Genomic DNA, 26,239 nt, shown 5'->3' on the forward strand with positions numbered 1-26,239 from the left:
ACGTGGGTCTGGAACTGAACGTGTACTATAAATATACATAGGTTTGGGGGTTAATAATAGTTAGTGTGTAAGGTTAGTGAAGTATACGTAGGTTTGGGGGTTAATGATAGTTAATGTGTAGGGTTAGACAGTGAAACATACGTAAGTAATATATTTCATGTATATCCCCACATGTCTGTGTGTCCGTGCGTGTGCGTGTGCGTGGAGATGATTCTTTTTACCAAGATTCATCTCTGTTTTACAGCGCTCCCCAACTACGTTTTTGATGAGAAATTGTACATTTTAACAAGGACGGACGTTGTCCGTCGTTCACCAGGCAGGCAAACAATAAGTACCATCTTTAAGCACCTGTATCACACAGCCGGGGAGAGAAACACCATACTTCCCTTCTCTGGGCTGGAGCACTACTAACTCATACACGAAAGAAATCTCTCGGTGAATAGGGTCCCAGTAAATGAAGATACAAGGCATTAGGTAATTGAGAATAACTGCTCCCAGCTGACAAGTTCCTAATACTGATACGTTTCAACCCAAAGAGCTTTGATACATTAACTGAGATCAGTCTTATAAGTGGGCCTTGATTCGAAATGAAATTGAAATTAAGATACTCTCTTTGAAACAGAAAAACTTAAATATAAATAAAAATGTTATCTTAATTTGTACATTCCATCTTTCAACTGCAAAATTCCCGTAATAGGTATAAGATTTCATGAATGGGGTTCTTATTGATCACAACGATACTTCACACAATCGGAGATAATTACTTTCAGCTCAAGTTCTCTCTTCAAAGGGGAGGCGGTGATGGATTCTCTTTTGGGAAAGATCAAAGGATTCAAAACGGCTTTATTCTTGCTTATGTGACCCTTCATATTCTACTTCTGATTTATGTGACGGGAAAACACATGCTTCCTAAAACACACCCAATGGTCAATATAGGTGAAAAACAAATTAGTTTGATAAAAATATATCCTTGCGTTGTCATTTCGCGATGTGACCTTTACTAGCATTGTGAACTTCGATCTTATGTTTACATACGATATCATGCACCAACTCTGCCAGTCTGGTCATTCCATCCAGTTAGTAGGCTCTACAGATAGGTAGGGGGATTGATTCTGCCAGATTCGAACCAGTCATTATGTCGACTACTTTACGAGAAGACATGAGTCCTTTTTCTGACTAAATGCTGTTTTGAATCCAATTATTGTGGATTCTAAAGATTACAATATGGTAACAGTTAAAATAACTAGTTCAGTTATTCTAGTTGAGTATGAGAGGCACATCCCAATGATATAATACATTGTATGCTAAGTCTGTACTTATGCAGCGATATATTGATGATGTATTGCTGTTACCATGGATAATCTACAATAGTGTCTATATAGGCTCCCTGCTGTTATTAACAGATCTACCTATATATCCTACCTAGCAATACACTCCAGTGATCTCTTCCTGTGATACACACGAGTGCTGCACTGTAGTGATATATACATATTTCAGTAATAGATTCTTCTGAGATACTGTAGTGATATTCAGCACTGTGGGTTGTCACTACCCCTAGTGTGCAGTATACAACCATGTGCACTTTAATGAACCCACTGATACGATGGTAGGTGACCAGATGGTGGACACACGAGCACGTGCAGTCACCTAGCTGCGGGTATAGTAACGTGCAGTATCAGTGGACAACATTCTGTAACTATGGGTCCCAGTTCACCCACCTGCAAATCTGTACCTCGTGTGAATGAGGCTGTGTGATAACTCGCTGCGCCTAGAAGGATGCATGAGTTGAATACTCCCCAGGGAGTTGATTTGGTTACAAGAATGCCAGAAAAAAAAAGACATCCGTTGATTAAGCGGACACTCAAGCAGCGTGAGATCGTACTAGTTGCGTGGATATGAGCGCTATATAAATATCCTATCCTATATATGCCTTGGCATACATAGTGATGCACTCAAATGAAGCCATATTCGATGACATCACTCTCTGATATACTCTACTAATACAGTCAAGTATACTTTGATGGTATACTCCTAGTTCAGTCACTTAATCCAGTTATATTTTATTGTAACGTTCGCCGATGATATATTCATAGATATCCTCCAGTGAAATAACGAATGCACCACCCTTTCTCAAGATAATTAATTTCCTATCAGTGTTGAGCTCCACAATTGCCTCTCATATGATAGGTGTCCCTTGACGCAATACATGGCGCATTAAATTAGCAGCGATAAAAGCAATATGCGCAAATGATACTTTGAAAATTCATGATCAAATTTGATAATAGAAATTACCATTTATATCAGATTTCATGTATTTATATGTATTCATATCTATAATGGACTCCGGCAGTTCTACTATGGACTTAAACTTTTTCTGCATCGCTGACCGAGAAAGCTGGTATATATTTTGGTGAATCCATTTGGATATGTTGGTCAATGAGTAGTTGAGTGAGTGAATCAATGTCTGACTCGCTGCCTAAGGGAGGGAACTTATGAGTGAGAACTTGTTTGAGTGAGCATGTTTTCAAGTCATTTAGGAAGACGGTGTTATTGTTGATTTGCGACGATAACATTTCAGCCACATTGTCACATGTAAACACGTTATACTTATGTAATAACAAGCAATATATCACAGGCACACTTACAACAGCTGGGCCACACCAACCAATATCTGACTATTACTCAACGATGCAGCATGCAAATGGCGCTATTGACCGGCAACAACAACGGTACAGTCACCATAATATGGAAACAGTATCCAGTTGTCAAGGTATCCATGTATCTAGGTATCAAGGTATCCATGCATCTAGGTATCAAGGTATCCATGTATCTAGGTATCAAGGTATCCAATGACTTCTGTACCTTGGGATGTGGTAGTAAATCCGCTTTATACAGTTATTGAATATGGTCCATTCTAAACTGGTAATGTTTTTTGGTAGTATGTGTATGGGGAATGGTTGTGGAATTGACTTGCCCACGCATGTGTTTGTAACGGGTGAACCAGGTAGCGCTTGATATGCCCACCTCTAAGCGAACATATGCTGACAGTGCATATGGTGATGGTTATAGCGCCTTTAAATTCTCTGTGACATTTGGCACGCTAGATGTGCTGTCAGATGATGACTTCCAGTGAGCTGTGGCATTAACATTGAATACAAGTGAACCGACTTAATGCGGGTGGAAAGTCGAGTGAGTATGGTCTTACGCCGCTTTTACAATATTCAAACAATATCGCAGCGTGAGACTGTACCGTTGTTGTTGCCGCTTTTACAATATTCAAACAATATCGCAGCGTGAGACACCAGAAATTGGCTTCACACATAGTGCCAATGGAAATCGAACCCGGCCTTACATAATGACGAGAAAACGCTTTAACCACTAGGCTAACCCCATCCCACCCCACCCACCCTTTCCCCACCCCATCCACCCCTTGATATATCTGGAAGCGCTGTTCTAATGGAATGTAAGAAATTGCTACCATGCCATTAGGATAAACTCATCTTATCTTCTACCACAGAGAATAATCCTTAACAAGTCCTAAAGAGCAAATGCACCATCTACAGACACGTACCAAGTACCAATCACAGACCAAAAAAACTCTTTTTCGTCGTACGAGAGAAGCCCTAATGCCAAGCTCCGTGACATTTCCACAGGAAAAACACTGCCAGGTCTCCAGTTAAGCCTTTCCTCGACGTATTCGCCCATCTGGTCTGTATCCTAGCTACTCCTGCGTTCCATATCCTGTCAGAAGGACATCAAACCGAGTCCCTCTAGAACTCCACTTCTTTCCCCTAAATAACTCCAGATGACCCGAAATCTTACAATGACAGAGTGTAATTACCCACTTGTGTAGTTAATCACCCGGAGGTTGGACAAAAGTAATTGGGTTTCACTTCTATGGCTCACATCCCGGCCCTAGGATAGGCTCTGCTGGTTAGTCAGCAAGAACACCAGTAAGTTGCCATGGCGGCACGTGCACCTGACAGCGATTGAATTACATCTCCATTACGAAAGAGGGCATGGAATGTATATGATTTAGATATTTTTTTTCCACCGAAAAAGCTACAGCAGGTTTAGTGCTGTACGGGAGATGGTCCAAAGTACATTTACTACATATAAACTGACACACTAAAGACGCCTTAGTCACTATGTTGTGCTCGCAGTTTCGGAGAACGTTTTCAATTCTACGGAACGCTGCTATCTTGTCAGAGTCCAGAGTGAATGAGTGAGTTGGTTTTCACACCGTTTTTAGCAATATTCCAGCAATATCAAGGTGAAGGACATCAGAAATGGGCTACACACATTTTACCAAAGTAGGGATTCGAATCCGGATCTTCGGCGTGACGAGCGAACGCTTGACCCACTAGACAACCTCATAGCCCCCTGAAGTCCAAAACACAACTGTGATGCTAGCATCAAATGACGCCCAGTCAAATATCACTTTTTGTTTATTTTAAATAACTATAAAAAATGTGTGTTGGGGAGTTGTTTGTTGTTTTTTTGTTTTTATTCATTCATTCACTTATTTATTAGCATGCAATAATAAAAGAGATATCCGATAACGTGCGTGTCGTTGTCAACGAATAATACTCACCAGCCACAACAATCATTTTACAGAAATTCTGCAGTAATATGCATTCAGTGCTCTGCCTCAACACCAAGTGAACCTCCAAGTGTATAAACAGATAAAAATCTTCAGTGAACTAACAAAGTTTGTCACCGACGCCTGCAGACTGTATTACATTATCTGGTTGATTCAGTGAGGTGCTTGCTAGTCTTTGTGTAGTCTGTGACTGTTGCAGCTGTCTAACATAAATCAGTTACAGGTGTCTACCAGCAACGCACACTACACAACACTACACACACAAACACACCTCTAAGCTGTATGTTATCTGGAATTAACAGAACAGAAGGCCCCGATTTCTGGAAAATAAACTTAAGGTTTTTCTCAAATTTCAAACTGAGTTTGACAATTTGAAACAGTTGCATTATTAACTCAGCTGCATATTTCAAATAAAAAAGTCCAAGCAAATTAAGTACTATTTCTACCTAATATACATTGTCAAGTATGTTTGCCGTTAATATCGATTTCAGTTCATTCTGGGAAATGCATTTTCCTGCATTTTATCCAATTTGATTAAAACCCTAACTTGAGTCAAAACTCAGACTTAAGTTTGTTTCGAGAAATCAGGGCAAGGTTCTCTACCCAGCCAGAGACATGATGAGTTCACACGGACGTCTGGACGCCATGTCATGACTCTCGTTGACCTCAAGGGCAGTGTTGCAAATCCATGCTTTCGGCTTACAGGAAATAGGTCATAAATGGTCATGACCTCGTTGATCAGCCTCTGTTGTATGCCTGTTGGCGTCCAGAGATGCGATGTTAATCCATGACCAGGCAACATGACATATGCAACCATCAAATTAACCTGCATGGCTGAGTTCATTTAAATCCGTTATTGCTGATCGTTTGAAAACCACGCAGGTATTTGACTTGAATAAAGTTTATAAATTGTGGTTATGAATAAAGGGCACCAATTTATCGTTATGATATGAACAGTGCTCTAGAATATACAATTAACATCGCAATACACAGCCGTATTTTGACAATGTGTTGACCGGAAAATCATTTTTGGTATTTAAACACGGCAAAATGTTTCGTTAATTCACATTCCGATGTAGTGCTTGTAGAAAAGGCAACCTTAATAGATATATGACAATGCCAAAAAGTGAACAAAATAACCCACTGAATAAATTACTTTGACATCGGGAAACGAGTGTCAAACCGCTGATTACTATTGACGATCTCAGCTGTGGCGCCCTCGCCTTGTCTGCCTCAGATTAGAGGGCTTCTATACTCACATTTTCCTAATTACCACTGCTCGTCGTGGTCTCATGTGACACCTTCGGTTTCTAGACAGAGGAATTAGATTTACTGACGAAATAGCTGTAACGTCTTGTCATATTAATAGTATATTTTTCTTTCTAGGTTTACCTTTAAGTTATAGAATATATACATTTGTTATCATCAATACATTTTAATTATACCACACGCAATGTATGTGGATTCTGTGTAAAATGTTAAGACATTTTACTTACAATATATTCACCCGTTTAGATTCGCACACATTTACATTCCACTAACTCGTGTAGATTAAAAAAAGATTATTTTCAATATATACGTCCTTGTGATGCCCATTTTGAATGTTTGGATGACACCCAAAAGGCATAATTCGCTAAGAAGATGCCACTCTCATGCTAGTACTTTCAAAGACATACAGGAAAGGAATTCCACGATTACAAGTTGTGTGATGGAATGGTTCTGTTCCCATAGGAACACCGGTAATGTCAGTGAAGTGTTACATACATTATATTCCTTTCCCTAAAGGTGATGGTATCATATTGCAGCTGCGAGTTAAAGGGCACCTTTCATCATCAAATTAATCATTCTATTGGCTTGTAAACACAGCGAGTCCATACAAGAGGAAGCCCGATACACCAGTTAAAGTAAGCCCGTGTTGTTCTACCCAGAGGGCAATTACCATTGCTGCATGTTACCATTACTACATCGCGGTATGATCTTCCCATCACCCCTGTACACCAGTGCCCTGGGGGTCCTACAGCACTAAACCCTCACCCATAGGGGAACTGTAACCATATACAGGCACCTACCAAAGAGACACAAACCAATTCCTGACGCCACAAAACACTTCAGTTGAAATATAATTACAGAACAAAGACTAATTAGATCACGCAAAAATTATAATACTGGTATGTCCAGGGTGCCAGTATTCTGCTGGGTGGGGTATTAATTACCGTGGCTCTTCTGACTGTAACAATGGTTCGGTGACCAGAGACAGATCGGTATTCTTAGACTAAGCATTCAGGTAATGAAATTTGTAGACTGTTGCCAAGGATTGTCCCCAGCTCGCAGACCGGCACGTACCATTAAGAACAGATCCAATTATTATTGATTTGATTGGAACAGGGGCATCTCCAGCGACTACAACCTTGGTGGCTGTTATCACGTCCACGTTGCTGCACGATCAGTTGGTTACAAGACGACGTTAACGCTGAAGGGATAACCTCCAAATGGAATTTTGAAATGTCTGGCCAATCCAAAGATATCTAATATCCAAGACCTTTTTAATGTTTGCATTTCTGATGAGAACCTGGTGCAGAGATTTTCCCGTTAGTGAGTCCTCTGGTATTAATCTGACTGAACGGGTCTGACAATTGTCCCACTACATCGCCGCGTCTGCAAGATGGGCGGACGGCCCGAAGATGGTGAATCCACCATGGCTTTGGTGTTGGAGTTAGAGATCATTATCAGGCCAAATCTAGGATTCTGACCCTCATACACACAGCTCCCAATGTCTAGGATGATAATGTAGAGTATGTTAATGTTTATTGATTTTATAATGTCATGTTTAATATTCCTGTATATTCATGTCCATGCACCAGTATACGAATAATAACAGAAGCGGCATATCCAGTGTTCTGTGCAATGATAGATACAGTTTAAACCCCACTCAAAGCGTTCATTTTCATCTTTCGAATATTACATATTTAGAGTTAAATCATCATTATAACAATAATATATGTGTCATTAACATTTCGAAAACTATACGAAGTACCAGTTGTAAGGGGCAATGGGGTAGTCAGGTGGTTAAAGCGTTGATTGTCACGCTGTAGACTCGGGTTCGATTACCGTATGGGTACAGTGTGTGAAGCCCATTTCTGGTGTCACTCACCAATTGTGCGATTCCTGTAATATCATGAACATGTGATTCTGAATCATTACAGCGAGAGATGACACCAGAGGTTCGCGCACCCCTTCGGAAACCCCTTTACCCTCCATCCCACCCATCCCGCTCTTAACATCCATCCCTCAAAGCGCCATCCCCCATCATCAATCTTGCCCTGAGATACTTAACCCAGCAATCATATCGTAACGCTCTCCCAACAGTGTAACAAATGTATCCTCGATCCACGTGGGCGGAATGATTTTTTTATGAAATATTGTTCGAGGGTCCTACGTTTTCAATCAGAATTGTGTTTAATGTTTTCATTGAAAAGATTTCCTGAAATTGCCATGGACTATGTCTGATTTAGGAGTCAGCAGGCAGTATAGCTCAGGGCGTAATGTTGTTTGGATTGATTAGGAAACAGACACACGATCTTTGTAACGGGTTAAACATTGGAGAGGAAGTTCAGCCTTCAAGTTTGCGTTCCCTAATCAAATTCTTACTTTGCCAGTTTCCGGGTCAGTTGAACTGACACAGCATGATAAATGCTTAATCGCGATTGGATGAAAAGGTTTGACGAAAAGGAACCACACTTCAGGCGACTGCGTTAGCGCAACACTTCTTCTATTTGGGGATCTGGATAAAAAATACAGCATAAAAAGTATCCTTTAGTACTTCTTGACTTCAACTGTTTAGAGAGCAATATGGATGTTTGCAAAACACATGTCCTTTCCGATGACCATTTGACACTTGACCGGTTCTTCGATCAGAATATTTTCAGTTCATCTAACCACCCCATTGACCGTATCGATTGTATGTTAGGGTGAGCTAGTGAATGACAGGCATACGCTTTGATTGCAAAAACCAAGCTATTATTTCATACTTTTATTTGCTTTTATTGACACGGCGCATAATTGATCCGATCAGTTCGAACAGGCTTTATACCAGCATCCTGATCAATAAAGCACTGGGAGAGCCATGGTTTAAAGCTGATAAGCGACTGAGGGTTATAGTTATACGGTTGAAAGAACCAAATTCCTAATGCTGAAACATTGAACAGTATATTCCAGCATGTCAAATAGTTGCAGGTGTTTATTTTATGCAGGTGCCCTGAACAAATCCGTCGTCCAATCACTAAAGAACTGTGACGATCACACTGATAGGGTCTTTCCCCATCAATATCTATACGGTTCATGCCCTAATCGATGAATTCAGCTTCACGTTAAGGTGCTGCTGTGTAAAAACTAGGAAACCAAGCGTTAGTACACCTGATGTCCCCATTCATCACTGCTCAGCCGCAAACTCGTGGAATAGTACACCATTGTGTTTAGGAAGCTTCTAGAACCGTATACTCCATGACGTGGAATTTTCATTCAAAACTGTCCCCGTGAAGAGATCATCCTTTGAGATACTACAATAGGAAATTGAATCCAAGCACATTGTCTACCATCTTTGCCATGACGTTCTAACAAAATGACGTCACTAAACATGAAAATGGAAATATATACCACTGGATAATCGAGGTTGCAGGTAGTGGTAAGATAGAGAGAGTTTAGTTTACGCGTCACTTCAACATTCCAATAGTCAGCTTCAGGATTACATGCAGTATTATATTTGGATTCGTTTGGTTGCTGTTTAACGCAGCTCTCAGAAGCATTCCCTCTATATGGCGGCGGTGTGTAAATAATCGAGTCTGGACCATACAATCCAGTGATTCATAGTATGAGCATCGATATGTGCAATTGGGAAACGATGACAGGTCAGCCGAGTCGGTGAGCCTGTCCGCAAGATTCCTTTAGTCACCTCTGGCGACAAGCGTTGGTTTTTGAAGATCAGTCTTATCTCGGATCTTCACGGGTGACAGTCTAATAGAGACGTAATATCTGTATGCTGCAGCTTAATACAATATAACCTCCACGCAATAACAACACATACATGCCAGGGCCTAGATTTTCGAAGCTCTCTTAGCGCTAAGATAATCATTAACATTGACTTACGACTATCTTTTCGCTAACACAGCTTCGAAAATCTAGGCCTGGTGATGTGGACTGACTGTGAACAGAATGCGGACGAGAACGTCTTCAATGGTAAGGATGTATTCAACGGAGCTGATCCATGGTCGTCCCAGTACGGCGACAGGGCGTGAGAATAGCACGCTATGTATTCCACTATGGCGCTTGCATGCCTCATCTAAATGAATCCGGACTCTTATCGCGTAATGAAAAGCTGCTTGTCATCCCTTATTAACGACCACTGGCCAATAGACGCGATCCGAAGTACACATCGGTGACCGGAAATTGCAGTACTTTCATGATGTGACAAGCTAGGGTGGTGAATAATATCTCCTGGAAGCCGATCTACAGATACCATCTTCCTTAGAGTGTTTCAGTCGAGTGCCATGCATACTAAAAGTGAACAGACTAAGGTTCTAGTCTGCAGGGCACGTCTCTGCAGTCTTCGGTCATCATGATGCCAGTTTTAATAACGACATTACTGTTGTGACATGGTCCCTAGAATGGGTGGCGCAAATACTTGCATGTATAATCCTAAATCACGCGCCCTCATATATTAATCACAATCCAAGATAATCCCTCATGAAATATTGACATATCATGTAACATGTATAGTGTAATGAATACTGTGTGAGCCTTGATCACCCGCAATCCTACACGATAAAAACGATATGGTAAATACCATAGAAACCAATACATGTTCATTCAATAAACATAACCCCATGCCACAATAATCCTACATATATTCATTTATGCGCATAATTCTATCCAACACATAAATCTACACAACACACATCCGAAATAATCCTACATAACACATAATACTACACGAAACAAAACCATGTTAACACTTAATCCTTCATGGCAAATAATCATTTGCATAATCCTAAATAATACGTATTAAAAGACTGAATATGTTTTTCTTCACGTCACATTATTCTACATAAATAGATATCCTACATATGAATAAGTGTCACTGCATATAATCCTACATAAAAACAGAATCCTTAACTACATTTTTCACAGCATATAATCCCGCATAAATAACAGTCCTAAACAATAAATAATCAATCATGAAGGAAACATTCTTTCGTTCAACCCGAATTTGATGGATCTCTAAGGGCTCTTTCAAATCGTTTAAACACACCGTTTTTTCCATGACCACTGAGCGTGTGATATTACAATATATCATAGGTCTCCGACAAGGATTGTCACTAATTCCCCATCCTTTTATCGTCTCCACGGATTTAGCATCTAAGATAGATTATCCTACAGGTGGTTCAAAGCAGTCTTGTCTACATTCCATCTTGAAAATTGTAAATAAGAGTTTATGGAGGAGAAAGGAAGAGTCGATATCAAATTTGCATCGATTTTAGCTTGCAGTTTCCAACACTCGGGTATAACCCGAACTGCGAAAGTACCGCGGCTCAAAGTAGTGGCAACACGGAAAACGATATCCTGCTGTAATGCTGTCCATACGACTGATTCGATAAATCAAACAGCTTGCAAAAAGACGATTCACGCCGAAGTTGCACACCTCGTAGTGAATCATGAGAAGTCGGATAAAACAGTTTAGACCAGAGATTCGTCTGCCCATGCATAAAGAATTCCATTCCGAGAACTGCTAATCAGTTTTCATGGCCCCGAACACGTGTCCCTTGTGTAATACAATACAACATTATATCGTTAAACTTTTTCACAAACAAACTTTATTGCCAAAATAAACCGTGTGAAAGCCTCTGTTAAATAATGCTTCACGCAAGTGGGAAAAAATAAGACGTGTTGGGATCAATCATTCTTCTTGGCCGTGCAAGTGGATTTGGGCATGTTCGTGTAATAAGTTATTCATGAAAACGATTACACAGTATAAGATTAGCAATGGTGGTGATCTGAAGGTGGTGGTGATCGGACACTACGTAATCATGTCCATGAATAACTTATTACATAAACCTAAGTATCCATGGAAACCAAAAAAGCCTAAAATTTTAATCACAAGATCTTCACCTGCTCTGTGGAAAGTGTGCAAGTAAAATACATGACTGTCGTTTGGAGCCGAGTCTGACAGTGAAAGTTCGGCAGTACGATCTGCACCGTGCCCAAAATAACCTCAAACGGTACTTATTGTTTCCGAGCCTGGTGTTCAGTATTAGAGCTAGAAAAAGCACCGGTAGACTAGATGTGTTTATGGGGTTTCCATTGAAGACTGCGGTCTGAAATGCCATTCTATGTACCTCACAGAAAACCTGTCCGACAAGCCCAACTTTACGTTTCCATGGCCTTGCCTGATTGATGGGGGTGGTCATGTAGTCGTGTGGTTAACTATTTTGTCAGCTGAATTACAAGTTCGAATCTGGAAAGAAGCTATTCACTGTGTCTGGTCCAGAATAGTTTCACAACACTGTGTAACTTGGTCAAACTGAGATTCGATTTTTCTACAGCTGTCTCCTGGGCTGTATTGATGCTCACGTTCGTAACAAACAGCATGCCCTGCTCAACTAGATGACATTTACCAACAGCAAAAACGTAGACATCTAACATCAGCAGGCGTAAAACGAATGCTTGTTAAACAATGTGAAAGCCAGACCAATTACGAAAACGTTACATCTGACGAATATAAAAAAAACCACTTCGTTCAACGTCGAATCGATGAACCGTTCAGTAAAATCGAACGATTTACATAACACATTTTGCTGAGATGACAGCTTGTTTTAATTCGATGTAACGTTATATGCAATGTACGTATACCACAGATAGAATAAACCTTGTCTCGTCAGGATAGTTACAAAGTAACAAAATAAACTAAATATGTTAATGTACTCTGTCTCCGAACTAACGATCGGTTTATGTCCCTGTAATGATCAGCCACATCTGTATTGATTACAAACATGCACGCCCCCGATATATCTGTCACAAAGTCTCAACCGTGATCTATAAATCCTACATTTCACTCTCTGTCGGGGAGTTAATTGCAGGGCACTTAATGGTTGCCACCAAGGAGGTTCCACATCTGACATTTGTGCCAAAGTCTCCAAGATCGCAACTATGCAGCGCTGCAGAACACGCCTGATTTCGACAGGGGATAAATGGTCAAGTAAGGTTGGGTTAACAACTTTTTAACCAACTCCGGTAACGTAAGAACCCACAGATGACGGTCTGATAGCCACTGATAAGATGATTATCAGGTTCACGTTGAATAACGTGAATTTTAAAATCACGGAGTTCAGGGTCTTTGACTACTACACCATTCAAGAAAATAATATTATTAATATATTAAACCTGATACCATACTTCAAGCTTTCAACGTAAGTCGGGTAGTGATACTGGGTGAACTTTAGGTGTAAAATAAAACACATGCACATATGCATGCCGTATGCATATGGGCGTTAAGGGTAAAATATGTAAATATGAAGATCTATAAAATCAGCGTTGACAACAGATGTTCGGAGAAGTGGTATTCAACATGATGTGCTCGATATGAAGCAACAATGCGCATGTGAACGACAATTACTCCACGTAAAGACGACTGTCGACATATTCCACTTTCATGCCCACATATTTGTCACACATGCCACTTTAATGTACACATATGCACTGAACATAACACTTCTTTCATAAACACATATTTGTCAAAATGTTACTTTCTTATCCACAAGATGCGGTCGGGTAACGCAATGCTTAAAGCGTTCGCTCGTCACACTGAAGAAATGGGGTTCGATTTCATACATGGGTACAGTGAGAGATATTGCAGCAATATTTCTGAAAGCGGCAGAAAAATACAATCTCATTTACACATGTCTCTCATGTACTCCCATTTGTACATATGCATTTGTCTCTTTCAAGTACACTTCGTAAACCACTAAAGCCATGCGTGTCACAGGCATCTGTTACAGTCCATGATAATTATACACGATGTTCAATGGCATGGAGGCAGGCATTAAAACTACAGTGTATTGAGAACTATTATGCTATTTCCTCAGCAACTACGCTGCCGTCATGTAGAGAGAAATAAACCGCAAACGACATGCACACTTTAATGTCACCGACTGTCATCGTATGTTGGTCCACGTTCACAGACTGCGCTCAATACCGCAGGTATCCAATAGACCTATATCGGAGTCAGTAATCAAGTCAGACAATCCAGTGCTCAACAGCATGAGCACTGATCAGCACTACTGGGACACGATGACCTGTGTCAAGTAAGTCAGCAATCCTGACACCCCGATCTCGTTAGTCGCCTTCTACAGGCAAGAGTTCCCGAAGGTCACTTCTAACCCGGACCGTCACAGGCAGACAAGGATGGATTCCTAAAGACCAATTCTAACTTGGATCTTCACGGGTCTACAAGTAGTAGTTCATCAAACTTCCTATATGCTTCTTCCAAACAATTTCCACATCACCATACAATACCTACACAGCAAGCCATGAGCCACTAAAACCGTTTGGATAACGTGACTATTTGTGGAGCACAACAGTGCAGTGGTAAGGCGTCTGCCTATCACCCTGAAGGCCCGGATTCGGATCCCAAGGTATACATGGACAAGGTACTTAATCCACCTAGTCTCAGTTCACCCATCTGTAAAATGGGTACCCGTAAGGATGTACTGGCAATGTGAGTGATTAGTTCATTACGCCTAACAGGCTGCATGCCTGTATGATCCCTAGGGAGTTGAAAAAGTATGGGATAGTACGATGGTATCCCATGACCGAGGATAGTAATGTACGTGACGCCGTCAGCGGGTAGTGTACCCGGATATGAGCGTCATACGAGATAAACCATGCCACACCCTTTCGAAACAATCCAGGGCTCCGTTTCACAAAGCTCTCGTAAGCCTAAGATCTCGTAGCATCCGTAGCTCCTGTGTTACAGTATAGGAGGCACAATGGCTACGAGAAAACTTACGAGGTCTTAAGCTTACGAGAGCTTTGTGAAACGGGGCCCTGGTATGATTCTGATGGTCTTGAGAGTTACGACGAGCCGATGTCATTTTTCCATTTATTTACTCATTAACTAAATGGAAAATGAAAACTGCTATGGTCAATGGTTTTTCATTATGGTGACGACTGAGGGAAACAACCAGTTGCAACATAGTATTAGATAGCGATAGTCAGTTGCGACCAACTATTGCAATACTATTGCAACGGTACTTTTCTCCTTGTGCAGTTTGAATGTACACTTTATATGAAACAAAAACAAGTTGAAGACGCTGACAAGAAACTTGAAATTCAGATCAAGCAAACAGTTCAAACAAACGCAACGAAGCTGCACCCAAACATCCTATATTTTGCACTACGTATTTATCAACTTAAGTCAACTGCTAAACTATCGATGGTCACACGTGCTATCGATGCATTGATGGCTTTCCGTTTCTACCATCGATTAATTGCTATCGAATACTCAACAACTGCTATCCATCGATAGTTCGATGAATTATTATAGCCTTAGTTTTTTCATACAAAAAACAACATTTGAATTGAATCAGGTAGATATAGTACCGGATCTGAACCAGACACAACGAGTAAAATAACGCATTGTATTTAACTGAAAACATTCGGAAATCAAGCATTCGGAAGTTTCTTCAGGGCTGCTATGACACGATGCCAACCACTCCCTACTCTCCACGACGCCTGTTAGACCTAGGTATGCTCATATTTGTTTACTATACATTGATTAATGGGTAAGACGACATGTACCAGGCCTCACATTTTCATTGGCTTGAAGGTAAGTGTTTTTATCAAAACTAAATATAGCCCTCATATCTTGTCAAACATGGTCAAGGAGAAAAGCTTTTATATAATACGCTTAGCTCCAAGCAAGAATTATCTTCGCTATGTCTAAGCTTCCATTATCATCTGTGGTTTAGGCTGTCTGTTCGGTGGAACAGATGGGCTAGTGTTTCCGTTCCCGACATGGCAAACTCAAGTAAATCCGCATGTGATCAGCCCTGTGTCCTTTGTACAATCTCTGTCACAGCTGTTTATTTAGTTCAAAACCTCTACATCGGCCTCCGCTTTCTCGGGTTACGTTTAAGCGACGCCAACCGTTGTCGTATTTAAAAACTTAACAATTTGGGCATGTCGTATGTGATAGAGGGTTGGGTTGAGTTTGATGTAGATCTCAGGGGCTTAAAATAATTACACACTCCGTTTTTGCAATATTCGATTACGTATGAAGCGTTACTATGGTTACTTTGCTCCATGACGCCGCTTAGTTACATAATTTGATGGAGAACTTAAAATCGAATCAATTATTCCCCATCTTAGCGTTAAAACTACATCCAGCTCACACGAGCGTTAACTGCTGGGCTAGAAAAACACAGTGTTAATGGTGGTAAACAGTGAAACGCACAAAACGTCGTTGCTCAGTGGTGATGTATGTGACTGTGACATGATTGTCATGGCTGAGGTTTGAACCTGTGATCTTGTTATGAAGTCAAAGGTTGTTTCCAGGTTGGAACGTCTAATGACGTATATACTACTTTCGCTGAATCCAGTTTTTCAGGCGTATAATATTCCCGACCGCTGGTACATGCATGTCTGTGTTACTGTGATGGTCAAACGTTCCCGACTAACATTGCACTCACCAAACAGTCAATCTTATTACTATTTGTTCCTTTAATTAGACACATTTGTTCTATGCCGACACGACATGTAAACGACGGCCGGTTGTTGTTTAACGCCCCACTCAGAAACAACTATTCAAGCTGTATGGCGGCGGTCTGTAAATAATCGAATCTGGGCTAGACAATCCAGTGATCAACAGCATAATCATCGTACTACACAATACGATGACGTGGCAACCAAGTCAGTGAGCGTGACCCCCCTTAGTCGTCTCAAGCGAGAAGCATACGTTTCTGAAGACCAGTCCTATCTCATAGATCATCGAACCTTGCCTAGATCAACCAGTGGGTTATAGTATGAGCACCAGTCTTCACCACCGGGACACAAAGACATTCATCCAGATAAAACTCGTCCTAATTCTGCTATAACTTAAGGGTTACCTGTATTGCAGTGGAAATGGGGTAGAATCGAGTTTAAACGTCTGAACTTCAGAACCAGTTTAATATGAATACACATATGAAGCCATTTCTCGTTTCCCTTGCGTGTTTTATTGCTGGAATATTTTTAACAGAGGCGTAAAATAGAAAAACATGACAGAGATGTTTGACGGTAAACGTCCAGCGACATTAACATAATGGTAGAGTTTTCAGCGGCAACAAGGCGCAAACCTTCTGCTGTTATGTCATATAAGACTGCTCTTTGGTCCGTTTATTCAACCAAGTATCCAATTTAATGCTAAAGAGTGTATTGAAGTCTTCATTGACTTAATGCTGGGAGGCGAACACAGGAACATATTACTGAGCAGTAAAGATGGCTCGCAAAAACAGCTGTTACTGGATTTGATATGCAAGCGACGCGCCAGAACACAACACTTCCGGCCTTAAACGAAGACCTGCGACCTGGCAACCAGAAAATGGCGACTGTAATTGATAAAGAGGACTCCAAACGAGATGGAGAGAGTTAATAGAATGACGTTTTAAAAAGGCTTCAGTGTCCACGAATCAGGCGCCCTCCCTGTAACAAGGGTTCTAATAGATTAGATAAAAGACTGAGAGTTTCCTATAACAAGAAATCGATACCCTATTTTCCCGTGGGTCAGGTGGACGCATCAAATTCATCTGAAGTCAATTGCAGAGATAGCGTCTCATTATAAGGAATGGTGCCTGGTGCCGGTTGCTGATGACATTACATCAGTACAATAACCTTGTATTAACACCATGCCCTGGTCAACTCAGAAACAATCGCCATAATCACCGGGTTATGGACTCCGACATCCTTACTCTATTGGGGAATAATATTTGTTCACCATTATCGGCGTTTCACGTGATAATTTTGCTTCATAAAACACGACTTGTGAAGGCTGGTACTATTTTATGTAATTAGGGTTACATTTAAGAATCGGAATTTCTTCACAACAGACCGGACTGAAAATCTCAAATGGATTTCAGATGTAACCATTGATGATATGAAATCTAGAATTACAGAAAACATATCTAATAAAAAGGATGTTGGAATGTCACATTTGTGCTGCTTTCTCTTTCAGATACTAGATTCTCCAGCATAAGCTTATGTTACAGCTACATGGCGGCGGTCTGTAAATAATCCAGTCTGGGCCAGACAATCCAGTGATCAGCAGCAAGAGCATCGATCTACGCAATCGGGATGCGATGGGATGTGTCAGCAAAGGTAATGACCACGATCCCGTTAGTCTCCGCTTACGACAAACATGGGTTAATGAAGACCAGTTCTAACCCGGATCTGTACGTGACTCCCATACACGCAGGGCCTTTGTTTTCACTCTGAACGTATGTTCTCATGGCAGTGGCGAATCCAGAGTCTGGGTATATGAGTGTGAATGCACGGAACAGCCAGGTCACTAAGTGCCTTTGCTGAAACAAACCCTGTCGAGTAGTGCCTATAAAAGCATTACCAACATATAGTGATATAAGATCGCGTTACTCAACACATAACCGGACAAACGAACTGATTGTCAGTATGAAGGGACAGGCAACGGACGGGCAACCGAATTGATGATGTCATCACGTCCTTCCAGATCCGTCAAATGGCTTTAAGTTTTTACCATTATTTTTATCAACGCGTCTACAAGCCAATCAGCTACCTTGACGATTCATTAACGAACAAAGGTTAAGGTTAAATATATACTGTAAATCTGGTGATGAGTCATACCTGAACGAACAGGCTGTGACTGCCCCCTGGATCGATATCTACTGAAAATATCATCATTACAGATGATCATTTAGATGCATATCAATAGCAATGGCCATCATATGACACACGGTCAGCTTAAAACCACATTATTCATATATGTCAATAGCGGGGCAGGATGTGTTCACCTTGGCGAACACCTGGTGTCACTTTCAGCAGATTCACAAACAGATGTTCATAGAATAATCACGCTGGTATAATGAAAGCGGCATTGCGTAGATGTTTCTTGTGATTATAATATGAATAAATGACATGTTTTATGATAACATGCTTCACCTGATGAAGGAACAATAATTAGATCTGAAACGCTGTGTAAAGAACAAAATGAAGTTGTATTCTATCCATATATATTCATATTCCGCCAACTTCTAAATATCCAGGGCCTGGATTTTCGAAGCCCTCTTAGCGTAAGAGCCGTACATTAACATAAAAGCGTAAAAGGAAACTCACTCACTCTACATGCTCAGCAGCTTGATAATGGAATGGTTGTTGTCGCGATTGTTTACAGGACATATCACACTATGGATGACTTCCCTCATGTTGCTAGGAATCCCATTCAACCTCCTCATCCCTTGGGATTCTCACGTCATTGCCTTCTCTCTACTGCATACAGATTCTATATTTGAAACATTAATTCTTAATTCATTCCCGTCTATCCTTGGGGACCTGGTTGACTAATCATGGTTAAAAGGCGGTAGTGTTTGCACCGTTATCGGACTGAAGCATTCAACAGAAGCTTTGTTTTGTGTGTAACGAGTAAAGCGATGCGATGTGAAATATAAATGATGTTCCGAAGACGTTTATCAACACCAAAAATTAGAAAGGCGTCGCCGGTATAACAATACGCGTATACGTGCCCAGTTCGTTCAACACAGTACAGTTATCCCCTAATTAGTGACGTTTATACAAAGAAATGATCATACGTCAGTTGTACGGAATGTTACAACCAGTTACATGTACACAAAGTCATAACCAATCAATTGTACAGAAAGCCATGACCAATAAAGTGTTCGGAAAGTCATAACCAATCAAAAGTCATAACCAATCAAGCGTACGATAATTCATTACCAATCAATTGTACGGAAAGCCATAACCAAACAATTGTATGGAAAGTCATAACCAATCAATTGTACTGAAAGTCATGATCATTTAAATGTACGGAAAACCATAACCAGTCAACTTTACGGAAGGCCATAACCAATCAAATGTACGGAAAGTCATAACCAATGTCTCTTGTACAGAAGCCCGTACCTAGTCACGTGTACAAAAAGTCATAAACGCAGTCGCATGTACACGGTCATAACTATGTGTACAGAAAACCCCAATAAGTGCAGTCACGGGTAGACAAAAGCACGAGGTCTAATAGTCACCAAGATGCACGATCACATGTGGTACCGTCACGTCTTCGTGTGAACAAGGGCGTGCAATATAGCCACAGTGGTATCTGTCAATCACCACAAGACGACCTGGCACGGAGCTGTTCATGTCTGGGACAACGTTTGTAATAAGCGAATTGCGAGGAGATAAGTTTAAAATTTTCATCAGAATGTATTCCCTCTCACGACCTAAGAGAGGACATAGAAGACAATTCATGAACAGTACATCTTAATTCTTCATAGTCTGCGATCAATACATCGCTTTTCACTCTGTATCATTCTTCCCCCGAAGCAAATCTGCCGAAGTTAAAAGTACTAAAAGTAATCGAACAGCAAGGGAGAGTGTTTTTTATCAATAACTCCAATAATAGGAAATGTTCCATAGAAAAAGCCTGCTTCAGCTGACGCCGTCTCACCGTGTAGACATACCGCCCTGTGACGTGCTCCCCTAGTGCACATAACAGCCCTGCTGAAACGCCCTAATACGGTTCAAGAATACCTCACACTGGGTTGACAGCTAGCTGAGGCCCACGAACAAGACAGGGTGCTGGCGAATCAGGGATTGTGTTACTGTGAAGGAAGATACATACTTCCTCAAACCAAATAATGGGACAGCACTACATTAATAGTGAAATCTAAACCCAAAGAGGTTCATTTAAAGGTTCATCAAATCATCTGAGTGAATGAGGACCAATGGCTCAGACTGTGTTGTTTTTCTATGCTCATGTTTACTTGGGTCATGCACGCAAATATTTATGGCATCTTTAGATACCACTGCAACTGAGTTTACCACTACTACCATTATTATCTTATAGTGTTCAACTCAAATAGTTTTCACCACTGCTAATGTTATTATCATATACTGTTCACCTACTCAAAAAAGCTGTTTTAGAGGCATTTTAGAAGTTGCTGGGCTGAAGGTGACGGAACAAATGTTATGGATGATCAACTTCTTTATTTTCACAATAGCGACTCAAATAGTTTTCACCACTGCTAATGTTACTATCATATAGTGTTCACCTACTCAAATAGTTTTCACGACTGCAAAAACCACTGGATTAGTGTTCACTATGTTAGTGTTCACCATCTCAATAGTGTTCACCACTGTTATTGTGTTTATCACCTCAACAGCGTTTACGCAAATAGTGTTCACCACCGTGATAGTGTTCACCATCTCAATAGTGTTAACTTCATTCAACAGTGTTTTCCACGTCAATAAAGTTCACAAATTCCTTTTGCTAAACAAGAACCCGTGAAATATCCAAGTATTCAAGCGTAGTTGAGGAAGTAAAACCAAATGTTAAAGTACCTTGACAAAACAAAACACCAAACTAACGTCATTACCACTGAAATAATACAGCGGTGGACAAGGCCATTAGAGGTGTCATTCAGTCATTTACTGAACATGGCGTGAACGTCTTAAGTAATTTCTGAAGAATTCGAAAGAAAGATGCAAATCCCTTACATATAAAACTGAATTTCCACCACGACATTCCATCCAGTGTGAAATACACGCTAAGTGAACATTTCAGCTCAAGTCAGAGGGATCAATTAATACCCTCACAACATATTTCCAGCTTCTCCGGAAAGTCGTATATTTTTAAAGGTATTCCAATTATATGAACAAATATTTTGCAGTGAATCCAGTCATTTGCAATGATGAGAAGCCCTGAGAGCTGACAGGATACCGTGCAAGATATAAAGGAAACCACAAAACGTCTGTGAGATTTCCCCTGGCTCTCTACGACCTTTACAATGCCATCTTCGACGACCGTCTTAATTGAATCATGCATGCCATCGTATTAATGTTTTTTGTCACTTTCCATCCACAGGGTGCTAAAAACGTGCCGCACAACTTCCGCTATGGAGAAGCTAATATTTTCCTAACAACTATGCAGATTTAGTAAATTATACGTGCACGACACGAGAGAGGAAATGACGGTAGCGGCGACAGTAATGCCTCACTTTAACGTAAGGCGGATTTTTACGACGTGACGTCTATTTGTACGTAGGCAACACAGAAAACACATCGGACCACATGACGCTGTGTGTTGGTACACTTTGGTGCAATTGGACCAGAACATTTAAAATCCCCCAGTCAACGGTAATAAAGATCGTAGAATCTACAGTCATCGGAACACACATCCTGCATCGGAATTTTTTCACATCAGCAGGCGGAATGGCTAGGAAACTACTGTTCATATTTCTGATATATTTCAGTTCAGCACGGCAATATAGCCTCCTGTCCTCTCGCACGGATTAGGGTTAACATGCTTGAGCCGATAAACTGTCTCTTGTGTCACATGTGCGAAGCTCATTTCTGGTGTCCCCGTCATGATATTGCTGGAATATTGCTAAAAGCGGCGTAAAACGTAACTCACTCATTCAGTCTAAATGTTCAAAAGACTGATTATGGAATGGTGGTTATTGTCGCGATTGTTAATAGGACAGATCGCGCTATGGATGATCGTCGCAAGAGTAAACTCACTAACTCTTGTGCCACTGTGATTATGATGAATATGGATGAGATGACAGTTAGGATAAATAAGATGAAGAGTTAGGAAGTACCTTATAACCACATCTCAGACAAATACGACTTTTCGGGTATGAGGGCCCAGTGGCAAAGGTAAGTCGGATAAAGCAGTATTAACTGAAATGTACGACAAATCTAACAGTGAGTGAGTATAGTTTTACGCCGTTGTAGAAATATTCCAGCACATCACACCGGAAATGGCCTTCAAACCAGGTACCCATTTAGGGCATCGAACCCAAGTCTTCGGCGTGACAAGCGAACACTAGGCTACCCACCTAGCCTATGTAATAGTTAAAAGCGCCTCTGGATACATCGAACCCTTCGAGGCGTTTGGTTTATTTTCAAACAAGTTTCCAATGCTTATTAAATACAGTTAGCCCACGTTAAGTCACGTCTTCCGAGATCAAACGGAACGGGACAGCAACAGGTCTCATGTGGTGACGTTAATTAGTTAGATTGCCCGCTGGAGTTCCGAGATGCCGCTTCTCTTGTAGTAATGAGATGGAAGGTGTGGAGAGTGGATGTTATGATTAATGATGGTCGTCACTCACGTCTCGGTCGCCCACGTCTCTCTCCTCACAGCCAACACACGATTAAAAGACAGAGCCATTTTATTTCTGTTGACCTTTAACATAAGCAAAGGATTAGCCAATCAGCAAAGATGACATTGTGATTGGGCCTGAGACAGAGAACCAATCGGTGGGAGGTTTCCTTTCATTGTTGATGCTAATCCAGGTGGTCAGGATATAGTTGGAACAGGAAGAGTTGGTCCGAGCAAGAGGAGCCTTCTGCTGTTTTAATAACGTTGTAGTTACTTCATGACTTGAGACAACACCAGAAATAGACTTCACAATGCACACACATCCGGGAATCGAACCCGGTCCATCTTTGGGACAGGGTTGAGCTATAGCCACTTGACTATCCCCACGGCTCCGAAATCAGGTTTAAAATGGACACCAAAGACTTTCGAAATATTTCTGTGCAGCAGTGGTCACGCTACCCAAACATGGATAATCTCAACAATATCGAACACCTTCACCACTTGCTCACCTATACCTGCTGAAAATAGAACTAGTAAGCGATTAATCTTCAAAGAAAAATATATTCTTCTGATGTCAGTTTCGGAATGTGTTCACATCAGCAAGCAAATTGGTTACTGATTGTCATGAAATACCTGTATTCAGTAGCTCAGCTCTGAAGGATTGTCACGAAATACCTGTATTCAGTAGCTCACCTCTGAAGATTGTCATGAAATACATGTATTCAGTAGCTCAGCTCTGAAGGATTGTCATGAAATACCTGTATTCAGTAGGTCAGCTCTGAAGATTGTCATGAAATACATGTATTCAGTAGCTCAGCTCTGAAGGATTGTCATGAAATACCTGTATTCAGTAGCTCAGCTCTGAAGGATTGTCATGAAATACCTGTATTCAGTAGCTCAGCTCTGAAGATTGTCATGAAATACTAGCATTGAGTTTGTTAGCTCTGAAAAATTGCCATGAAATACTCAAAGAACGATAGCCCTAAATTATATTATTGCGAAATGTAATAGCTACATTATGAGCAGATATGAAATGAAATCCAAGTTTATTTGCAGTTTGAAATCATAAGTGGAAATTATCTAGTAGTCCACGGACAAACAAGATACCATTATTTGATTGCCCGAAATAAAACTGACTTGTCTCGGCCGTCGGGCGATGGAATTTTGGAACCCCTGAAGCCTACACTAGCTTCCAACGATTATAATGAAAAACTCAGTAGTTGGACATAGAATGGTTTTGGTTCCTGTTTGGATATTCAAAACACGACACACTGACACAGAAACCGATTCTTTTGTGAAAGTTTTGTTGAGCGATTTATTTGACGGGGTGCAGTTTATACAACCTTTGTCTACAGCAGTCACACTGTCATATCCACACAATACAATACGACGAAAGACGACGACAGTAACGCCATTAATGTAGAGGTTCCCGGGAAGCATCATGTTCAATAATCGAAAATCGACCGATCAGTCTACATCTAGACCTTCAGTAAACGAAACTAGATGAGGCAGGAGTGTTTAATGGCGATTCTAATGTGCCTGAGAGCTTGTGCCAGGGTCAAAAAGTGCAAATGAATATTTTCCGGACGGGTACTGTGTTTCAGATGGCTCATCGATGCTTCAGAGTAATTCTTGTACTGTCTCTAGCTGAAGACACTGGTGCAGCGCTCTTTGTATTTCAGGGTAATTACATTAAGGGGAAATTGACGCTGATTGCTTCACGGTCTGCGCATGCGTCGTTACAGACTATTCTTTGAGTTGGATGCAGCTGAGAACGACGCATAATCTGCGTCACTGCTCAGATTAAACTTTAGTGTTTGGTACTTTCATCATAGCAAACAAACAGCTAGGTTTAATAAACGTGCTTGGACATGTGGTGAACAGTGATTGTAATGTTATGAGGTACCGCAAAGACAAAAGGTCAGAACCAAGGAATGAAACATCTTCCTAATGACTTTAGAGGATTTGTTAATAGCTAAAGGAGTCGGTGTCTGGTTTCAGTGCCATATTTAACAATATTCCTGCAATATCACCAAAAGTGAGCTCAACACAAAGTTTCGATGTGGGTTGAACAGCTCCGAGCTGTACGTTTTCACTGTGAGATTGGATACCACGTGTAATGTAATCTGCTTGTTTGGGGTTTGGTTTGTGCGCATGTGTTTCGATCGTATCTACATAATATGGCGGCGAGTGTCCACGAAATACGCATAGCTGTATACTGTAAATAGGTTTACCCTGCGAATATCAATCTCTCAAGAAAAAGGGGAATCTCATTTTGAAATAATATTATCACAGATTGATATTAAAGAAATACTGAACCGTTACTGCTGACTGGTCAGCGAGAAAACAACAAATAGGAATTTTTGAAATGATGGACTCCATATGTATTTAACACACACACACACACACACACGCGCGCGCGCGTAGACACACACTCTCTCTCTCTCTCTGCATAGTGCGTGCGCGCGTGTGTGTACATACAAGGTAAGATATACATAGATATAAACAAACAGATTTCAACAAACAGCAACAACAATCCGCGATTTCTAAAGCTGGATAACTCTGCCAAGAAGTTCTGTTGCTCTTATAGTCAGATCAAGATCCTCCTCATCTCCAAGGACCCCCTACCCCCACCCCCATCACATGTGGAGGTTTATGCCATGTTAATTACACAGTACCATCTGCCGGTGGGTTCCCCGGCTTTCCGCAAACAACTCCGGCCAAATGGTGAGGTCAGCGCCTATCTTTCTTCACGAACAAACACAGACCGTGTTGTCTACGTACGCTAGCATTGTGAGATAACTGATGTTGTTAATCAATCGTGTGTGTGATATTCTATACAGACCAGTGTCCAGACTAGTCGAAAAGCAACATACCGACGTATTACACACCCTCATGACATCATCAACCATCACATCCTGGTTACATGCGGGTTACAAAGGATCGTCTAAAAGCCATGATCCATGTTACAACTGGCGTAAGAAGCGACCTCGATTGCTGTCTGCTGCATTTCATCGTGTTGCGTAGAACGATGCTCTTGGTGTCAATCACTGGATTATGTGGACATGTCTCAGTTATTTGCAGACATTCGTATAGAGCTGAAATACAGTTTAGTGAGTCATTATGCTGACATAAGAGCGAAAGCATTGAAGATCCGGATCTTCAATAGCGCATGCATGACGTCAAACTGGATCGGGTTGTCATGCTCGCTGTCTGGGTTGAAACATGTCATCGTATCCCAGTTG

General features: G+C 41.0%; 1 protein-coding gene across 1 annotated transcript in view; it reads right to left on the bottom strand.

The window, feature by feature from the left end:
- LOC137296575 (major facilitator superfamily domain-containing protein 4A-like) overlaps window positions 1-26,239 on the bottom strand; it is a 96,686-nt gene that overhangs the window by 29,288 nt on the left and 41,159 nt on the right. The gene's annotated exons all lie outside the window — the stretch shown is intronic.

This window comes from Haliotis asinina, chromosome 9 (assembly GCF_037392515.1).
Source record: "Haliotis asinina isolate JCU_RB_2024 chromosome 9, JCU_Hal_asi_v2, whole genome shotgun sequence".
Taxonomy (NCBI): domain Eukaryota; kingdom Metazoa; phylum Mollusca; class Gastropoda; order Lepetellida; family Haliotidae; genus Haliotis; species Haliotis asinina.